Here is a 7,713-nt window from a genome sequence, read left to right on the forward strand (position 1 = left end):
ATAGTTCTTGATTACTTTTTGATAAATAATTCGTTCTTATTGCGAAATAGGAGCACTATTTATCAATCTGTAATAAAAGACTTGAGGAAATTCTGACTAAAATTTTTGAGGCGAAATACCCAAAAAGAAGTTTGTAAAGAAAAGTTAGTTTTTACTTATTCTGTGCGTACTTGCAAAGTGGTTTCAGCCTGAATTTTATAGCAATGAAATGATGTCTTGTTTGCTAGGAATCAAATATTCTTATAGTACTTTTTAGTTCTGTATTTTCCTTAAACATTTTGAAGAATGATTTTCGGCAAAAAAGTATTTCAGGTGCTGCTGCAAAGTTGAAAAGTGCGTTTCTTCCTTTCACATTTGATCATTCCAGTCTTGGACATATAGTTGGTTAAGGTAACTACTCTGAATTATGTTCATCAAGTTTCAAGTGAAAACTGCTTAAAGTTAATAAGATAAACATCTTATTAACCCATATCCATGTTTGCTGCAAAATTCGATTTTATACCAGCTTTTACAAAAAGCTCACGACCGTTGAAAGCAAATATTCGTTTTTTTTCTAAAGATTTTAAGCAATCCATTAATCAACTGTAAGAAAATTGTGAAATTTATAGCCAACCATTTCAGTCATATTTACTATTCGCAAACTAGTGCTTGAAAAGGATGAAGCTTTCTCGGGAACGGCTTACCTTTCCTCTTCTGACTGATACAGATTCAGAACCTCCCGTTTCTGTTTACAAAACGTAAATATTAAGCCCCATTTATTTAATGGGCCGGATTTTGCGAGTTGCTCGGCAAACAAGTTGAAAACGTTAGATTTGCATTGCGCATATGTTTACGACTTGTACAAGTTATTGCAATTTATGTAGAAATAAATAAGGCTTGATGGGGGAAAATTTTAGATTGTCTTGGTTTGAATTTTAATAGTCAATTAGTTTTGCTAGTTTTGTTAATAGTCAAAATGCATTTGAAGGGTCCAAAGCTTCGTTTTTTCATTATTTATTTAAATTTTAAAATACGCCCTCAATTGGGCTCGTTTTGTCGTAAACAATATGAGAGGTTTTGAAAAAGGAACTACGCGCATTGAATCAGTAAGTTTTTCTAAGCTTTTAAGGCACATCTGAAATTAGAAACAGGAATATTTCTGCTATCTTTGGATTTTTGAAAATTCAGCATCGGTCTTTAATTGGGCACATTTCGAGGTGAGGAGTGTGGAAGGTTTCAAAAATCGACCTTCTTTATATAAATCCAGCCGTAGATGAAGCGTTTTTGCGAACGTCCGACATAAGGAATCTCGGTTTGGAAGCCCGAAATCTTGTCTTTGTTAAGTTTTTTTTTTGTTTCAAAATCGGACAATAATTGGCCTCGTTTTGCGGTGAAAAGTGGGAAGCTTTAAAAATATATGTTTTTTTTAGGGCAATCCGCGTGTGTTGATAAGGTGAAAGCTCGAAATGTTACAATGCATGTTTTTCAGCTTTTCAAATTACATTCGAATGTTAATTGGGCGCGCTTTGAAAGGAAAATTTCCAAATATTCAGAAACCTTTCAGAGAAAAATTTTCCTGATTTGAAACATAGGTTTGAAAGCTCGAAATGTGCTCTAATCAGAAAATTGTCTTCAAAGCCCGAAAAATCATCTTTCTTCAGTTTTTTGAAGTTTCAAAATCGTATTTTTTTAGGAGCGTGTTGAAATGAAAAAGTTTCGAAAAATAAACTCCTCGCAGTAAATCCGGCTGTAGCTGCGGTGTTTTAACAAACTTATTTTTGAAATTTGAAATTTAACTAGTTTGGAAATAAAAAAGCTTGCAAAAACTGTACTTTTCCTGGAGCTTTCCTGAGTAGATTTGGTTGTAGCTTCGGAATGTTGAAGAGCCGCCGTTGGCTGAAAAGCGCGTTTGAAATCTCGATTTAAGCGCTTTTTTGACTTTTTCTATTTTCACAGCCGGGACTTATTTGGACGCGTTTTGTAGAAAACAAAAAAAACGCACTTTCTAGGGCAAAGCTTGTTGTACCTTTGGTGTTTTAATGATCTTTCGGTATTTAAAACCCGGGTTCGAAATCTCGAAATGCTCGCAAATGCGTTTTCTTTAGATTTTAGAAATTTCAAAATCGAACATTCAGGGGGTTTTGAAATAATAAATAATTGAAATGAAGAATGTAAGGTTTCAGTACACGAGCGTTTAGGAGTAATTTCGGTTTGCAGCTTCCGGATTTGACCAAAGTTTTTGGAGCTTTTTACAATCTTAAAATCCGCTCGTAATTCGGGTTGTTTTAAATTGAAGACTGTTATCAACTAGGAGAAATTTTCAGTGTTTCAACGAACTTACAATGATTAAAATCTACTGAATTATGATTATAATAAGGCTTGCCAGGTTTTTTTCTACTCGTTAAACAAAAATATTGAAATCTGCTTAAAGTAAACCGAGATTAACGAAGAAATAATTATTCCAAATTCAAAAACAATCACGTGAATTTTTTAAGAAAAAGACGACATTGACGACAGAAATTCCAGCTCCAACGAATTTTTATAAAAGTTTCCGTAATTAAAGAACACAAACTACTTTCGACTTGAGCAAGTTTTCTACAATTTTATTACTTGCACTGAAACTTTCGAGAATTCCATGGAATCGAATCACGCATCATCTTATTTGTAAACTTGTTGAATTGAGTTTCAGTCATAAAGTCTAACGCTAAAGTTTCGAGACAGTTAAATAAATTTTGGATAATATGTTGTCTCGATATTTACAAATTAGCATATTAAAAACTAGGAAAAAACTTCTGGCTGATTTATAAGCGCCTGAACCGGGCAAAATCTATCGAAATTGTATCTGGCATTTTACCAGCTTAATCTAGTCAAATTTCAGCTTAGTGTATCTCAATTTACCCTACTCAACCTTTCAAGACTGTTTACCCTCTTGTGCCCTTTCTAGTAGAAGATACACAACTTGGAACAATTAGCGGTTAAATGTTATTATGTGATCTTGTGTTTGTTATAAACTTTCCGATTTCATAGCCAAGCGAGTTTACCTGTTGATGCTTCAGCTCTTTGTTGTCTGCTCCATTTAAATACATTATTGAACAGAACAGGAAGTTAAATAACCATGCCAGAGTTGATTTGAAACGCAGAACTAAAACTGAAACTTTTTTGAGAATTTTCTAACAGCGTGGCGGTTTTCTTATTGATGGTGACCCATTTTTGCGTAAAACGCCACAATGTTTTGCAGGTTCAACTAGAGGCCGTTCTTGTCTTTAATCCTGTGTTAATGAGGTTTGCAGGAAAAAACAATTAATTATGTGCTGTTGACATCTCAACTTTTTCCAGCGTTAAGCTATTCGAAATTTCCGACTTTTTCATGTTGGCAACGGACACTTTAATCCCAATTTGAAGAAAGTCTATTATAAACTTTGTCTCAACTGAACAATTAATTTTCTAGAAGCAACTCAACAAGCGTCAGCATGTTTGTTCATTTTCCGAACAGTCTTTTCGAAACTTTGTCGCCTCGCATTTTCATATAAGCAAAATTTAGCGGATTACTGACTGAAAACACGTAGTCGTTAATGTTCATGTGCTCTGCAACTTTTAAATTTCCACCTTATTATTTTTAACATGCCCGTTTAAGCGGCGTTAAGCGAAAACGATATTAAAATATGTATCCGCCAGCATTTTTTAGCGGGGATCGATTAACTTTCGTCTCAAATTAAAATTTATTATGCGATATACAAAAATGTAATATCGTATCGCTGCCGCTCCCTAAACACAACATTTTAAAGAAAAAGGTCCTATTTTTATCTTTTAAAATGCCGTCAAATTTAATTAATTAATGGAGCCAACCGACGCGGATATGCTATAATGGTTATTGCCTTCCATTTTTTATTCTGGAAATTGGGGAAGCGTAGCACGTGTGACGGTAAAGGACGAATTGCATCCGGAAATTGCTTAATTTGTTCTGATTTTGATTAATTTCTGTCGAAGGAATTCAGGCGATTTTTTGCTACCTTTGGGAAACTTGATCTCTCCAAATTAGACGTGTGTTAGAAGTGATTCAAATATCTTTTACACTTTGGTTTATTGGAAGAAGAATTTTTATTCCAACTAATGACAAGTTGTAGGATTAAAAAAAGTAATTTTAAACCTGATACTAACAGAAGATGAGGTGGAGAGAACTTGGAAGAAGATCAAAAGAAGTGTAAGCGATTGTGCAAAGAAAGCACTTGGAGTCAGAGGAGTAAATAATAATGGAAGGAAAAAGAACAAGGCTGACAGTCAAGACGCTGGCGAAGCAAAATAAGGCAGGATGAAGGAGAACAGAACAGCATGAATGAAACACAACTGATAAGGAAGACAAAGAAAGATCTGGAGGGTGATAAGAAATAGAAAAAAATCTAAATAGTAAAAGCGAACCCACCGAGGAATACCAAGCTCAAAAAGGTGAATCTTTAGGAGAAGAAAATATAACACCAGAGGAAGTACATGAAGCAATAAAGAAGCCAAAGAACCTGGTCCAGAATTAGAAAATGCCTGAACTACAAGCACTTCAATTAGATTATTCCAACTCGAAAAATTCCCGCAGATTGGAGACAAAGCATCACAGTTTCCATATTCAAAGTAGGAAATATCTAAAAACAACTCACGGTCTGAAAATATAGAGGAAGGAAAATATAAATTGTAGATGAATCTGAATGTATAAATGGCAAAATAGAAAAATATTTTGTGGCCGAATTCACTCTCTTGAATTATTTCGCAGCTCATGCAAAAAGTTTATGTGCCAATATGGGTGTTTCTTTCCTATTAAATTTTAAAATTTTGTTGCCTTCTCTTGTTTTATTTCTGCGTTTTCTTAAGCAGCAAACTTTTGTCAGTTTGGTTTACTCAAATTAGTTGGATGATAATTTGATAATTCGTTTCCAGCATCAATCTAAACCAATGTAAAAATTGTTTGATTCAACCAATTATTAATTAATGAATTAAATAGAAAACGTTAGGGTTTCACTCTGGGAACGGTAAATTTAATCAACTAAACAGAAAAATAGACTGAACGTTAAATGAGCAAAATGCAAAAATTCGCTTTATACGTTTTGCGGTAGTTATTTAACAGTAGCTGGTCAAACGGATACCAGGATGTATTGATTTAGGGTAACAATTGGCCTTCTATAAACAAATATTTCATTTGGAATTAATCGTACCGAGCCAAAGCATTGTAGGTTTCCATTTTGCGTGCTAAACGCAAATATTTAGTGTGCATCATCATCGAAAAGTCACCAAAACGGGAAATATTTTTCGATTCCCGTTTTCCCTCGGCTAATCTGCATGTACATAAATTAATACATAGTTTATGGGTTTGGTTACCAACTCTTTAATTTGTTCGTTTGATGGCTGGCTCGATCATTATTCAATTTTGCGATGTAATTAGGGAATATTGAACTATTGTTCAAATGAATCAACTATTGGTAATAATTATAACTTAATTATACTCGGTTATTAAGGTTTTAATAGGTAAATTGTTACAAGTTTTTAATTTATCCGTGTTTCTAAATGTATGGAAAATGTGCTTTCCAGGAGCCCAAAGTAAGGCTTGAGGAAGCAAATATCGTTAGACTTTTTAAATTTATTGTTAGGGTTAAAATGTGTGACCTAATGATGAAGCTAATTTTTGAGCGACTGAATGAGACTGAAAATGAATGGTTAATCCAAAAATACCAAAATAATTTGAAGACAGGAACAGTTTCAAGTTGCATAACAAAATTTAAAGCGTTTAAACAAATATATGCAACGGAAGTTGGAGAAAATTACGATATAATACGAACTTACAAAATACTGCTTCGAAGTATTATAAAATCAATAACGTTTGATCATCGCTAGCATTTCGAATGATCATTGAAATAAAATTAAAATAGAGTTTTCTCGAACATTCGGGACATTTTCCAATTAATGCACCAACTTTTCGAAGCTGGAAATGTGTGTATTCAGATGTTCAGGAGACAGTTAATTACGAAACTGGAATCGAAGGAGTCTTAAGCGGAAATACGTCCTGTTTGCCACAGAGAACTATATAACTGGGACTTTTAATTAAGCTTCAACCGAAGCGAAGACACATTTTCCCTGTCTACCTTGTTTGCTCCACTCTTACCTCAAGGATCCTTTGAGCGGCATTACATAATCTCTTATTATTTATTCGACATTGAATAAATAGTGTGTAGTCCGGATGTAATAGACAAAAATCAGGCAAAAGAAAGGAGAACTGGATCAGAGCCAAGACAACATCAACATTTTATGGTTCAGCGCAATTTTTGTGACTGAGCTGGATGCGTTTATTCACATAGATTGTATTATCTGATCGTAAATTATTCGAGCAAATGTTTGGCTTTTCTTCTCGTTTCGAATAAATGGCGACAGTCTAAAGTCAACATTTTCCAGAGATGATGTGCCTTGTCTTATTTTGGCAATTCATATTTAAACGCGTTGGTTTTAAGGGAAAATCATAATTCAGTGCCTTGATTAAATATATTTGTTTTTATTTAATTAAATATATGAATCCCATTCCTCCTAACGCAACAGTGTTGTTAATTTCCAATTTTCAAATTAAATTATTAAATTAGTTGAGGGGTTTTGCTTAAACGGGAAATGGATACAAAAAGTCCTGTTCTGTCTTGTCTTCTGTCTCCTGAACTTGAAATTTTCTTACTTCTGTTTGAAACAAGCATTTCTTTGATTAGCGCAAAGTTCCCAGCAAAGGCATATTGAAACTTTGAAAATCGCGATTTGATTCTAAAAGGAAAAAACTGATATATCAATTATACAAGAAATTATCAAGTTTATTCGGTCGCAAGGTATCCAAACCCTCAACTTAAAAATGTTTTTTCTTTATTTTTCATAATATTTTCGTACTTTTTTTCATACAACGAAGTTGAAGAATTTTCAACGTTTGTTTTGTGTTATTTTAAGAATCGTTTTGCACAAAATATTCGTGTTGTATGTGACAACCAGAGTTGAAACACTCTTCATCGGCTCAGTTTCTAGTTTCACACTTTTCTCATTAATTTCTAATAATGAAAGTAATGCCGAAAAATTACATGTAAACTGTATTTCCACAGATTCATACCTGATTGGTTTCACTTGGAAAACACACAAACCAATAGTTGCAAAAAAAACAAAAACAATCTTTTTTTTGAAAAAAAATATCCCAGGAAGGACTTTTGCTTATAACAGCAAAATCAACACTAGAAGACTTTGTGTTAACAACTAGAAGATTTTTTTTTTAAATTTTCCAAAGAAAAACAATTTATAAAAGAAATTCTAAATTTCAATAATTATCCAAATTCTTTTATTGCAAAATTTTTTAACGAAATAGAATTCCCACGAACAAAACAAAATCAAAATAAACCTATTACGAACCTTTTCATTCCATTTATTCCGGGACTTTCAGATCAAATTAAACGAGTAGGTAAAAAATTTAATATTAGGACTATCTTCAAAACTGAAAATACAATTAGAAGTAAAATTTCAGAAACAAAACCTCATGATATAATTGAAAATACAAAAAATGTAATTTATAAAATTCCTTGCGAATGCAATAAATTTTATATAGGAGAAACCTCAAGACCATTACACAAAAGACTCAAAGAACACCAATCATACATAAAAAACAGAGAATATCATCAATCACACATTTGTCAACATGCATTTGATAATTGCCATAAAATTCAATGGAATAATTCCACA

This window comes from Dendroctonus ponderosae, unplaced genomic scaffold (assembly GCF_020466585.1).
Source record: "Dendroctonus ponderosae isolate FM_Combo_2020 unplaced genomic scaffold, Dpon_F_20191213v2 Dpon_F_20191213_2, whole genome shotgun sequence".
NCBI lineage: Eukaryota > Metazoa > Arthropoda > Insecta > Coleoptera > Curculionidae > Dendroctonus > Dendroctonus ponderosae.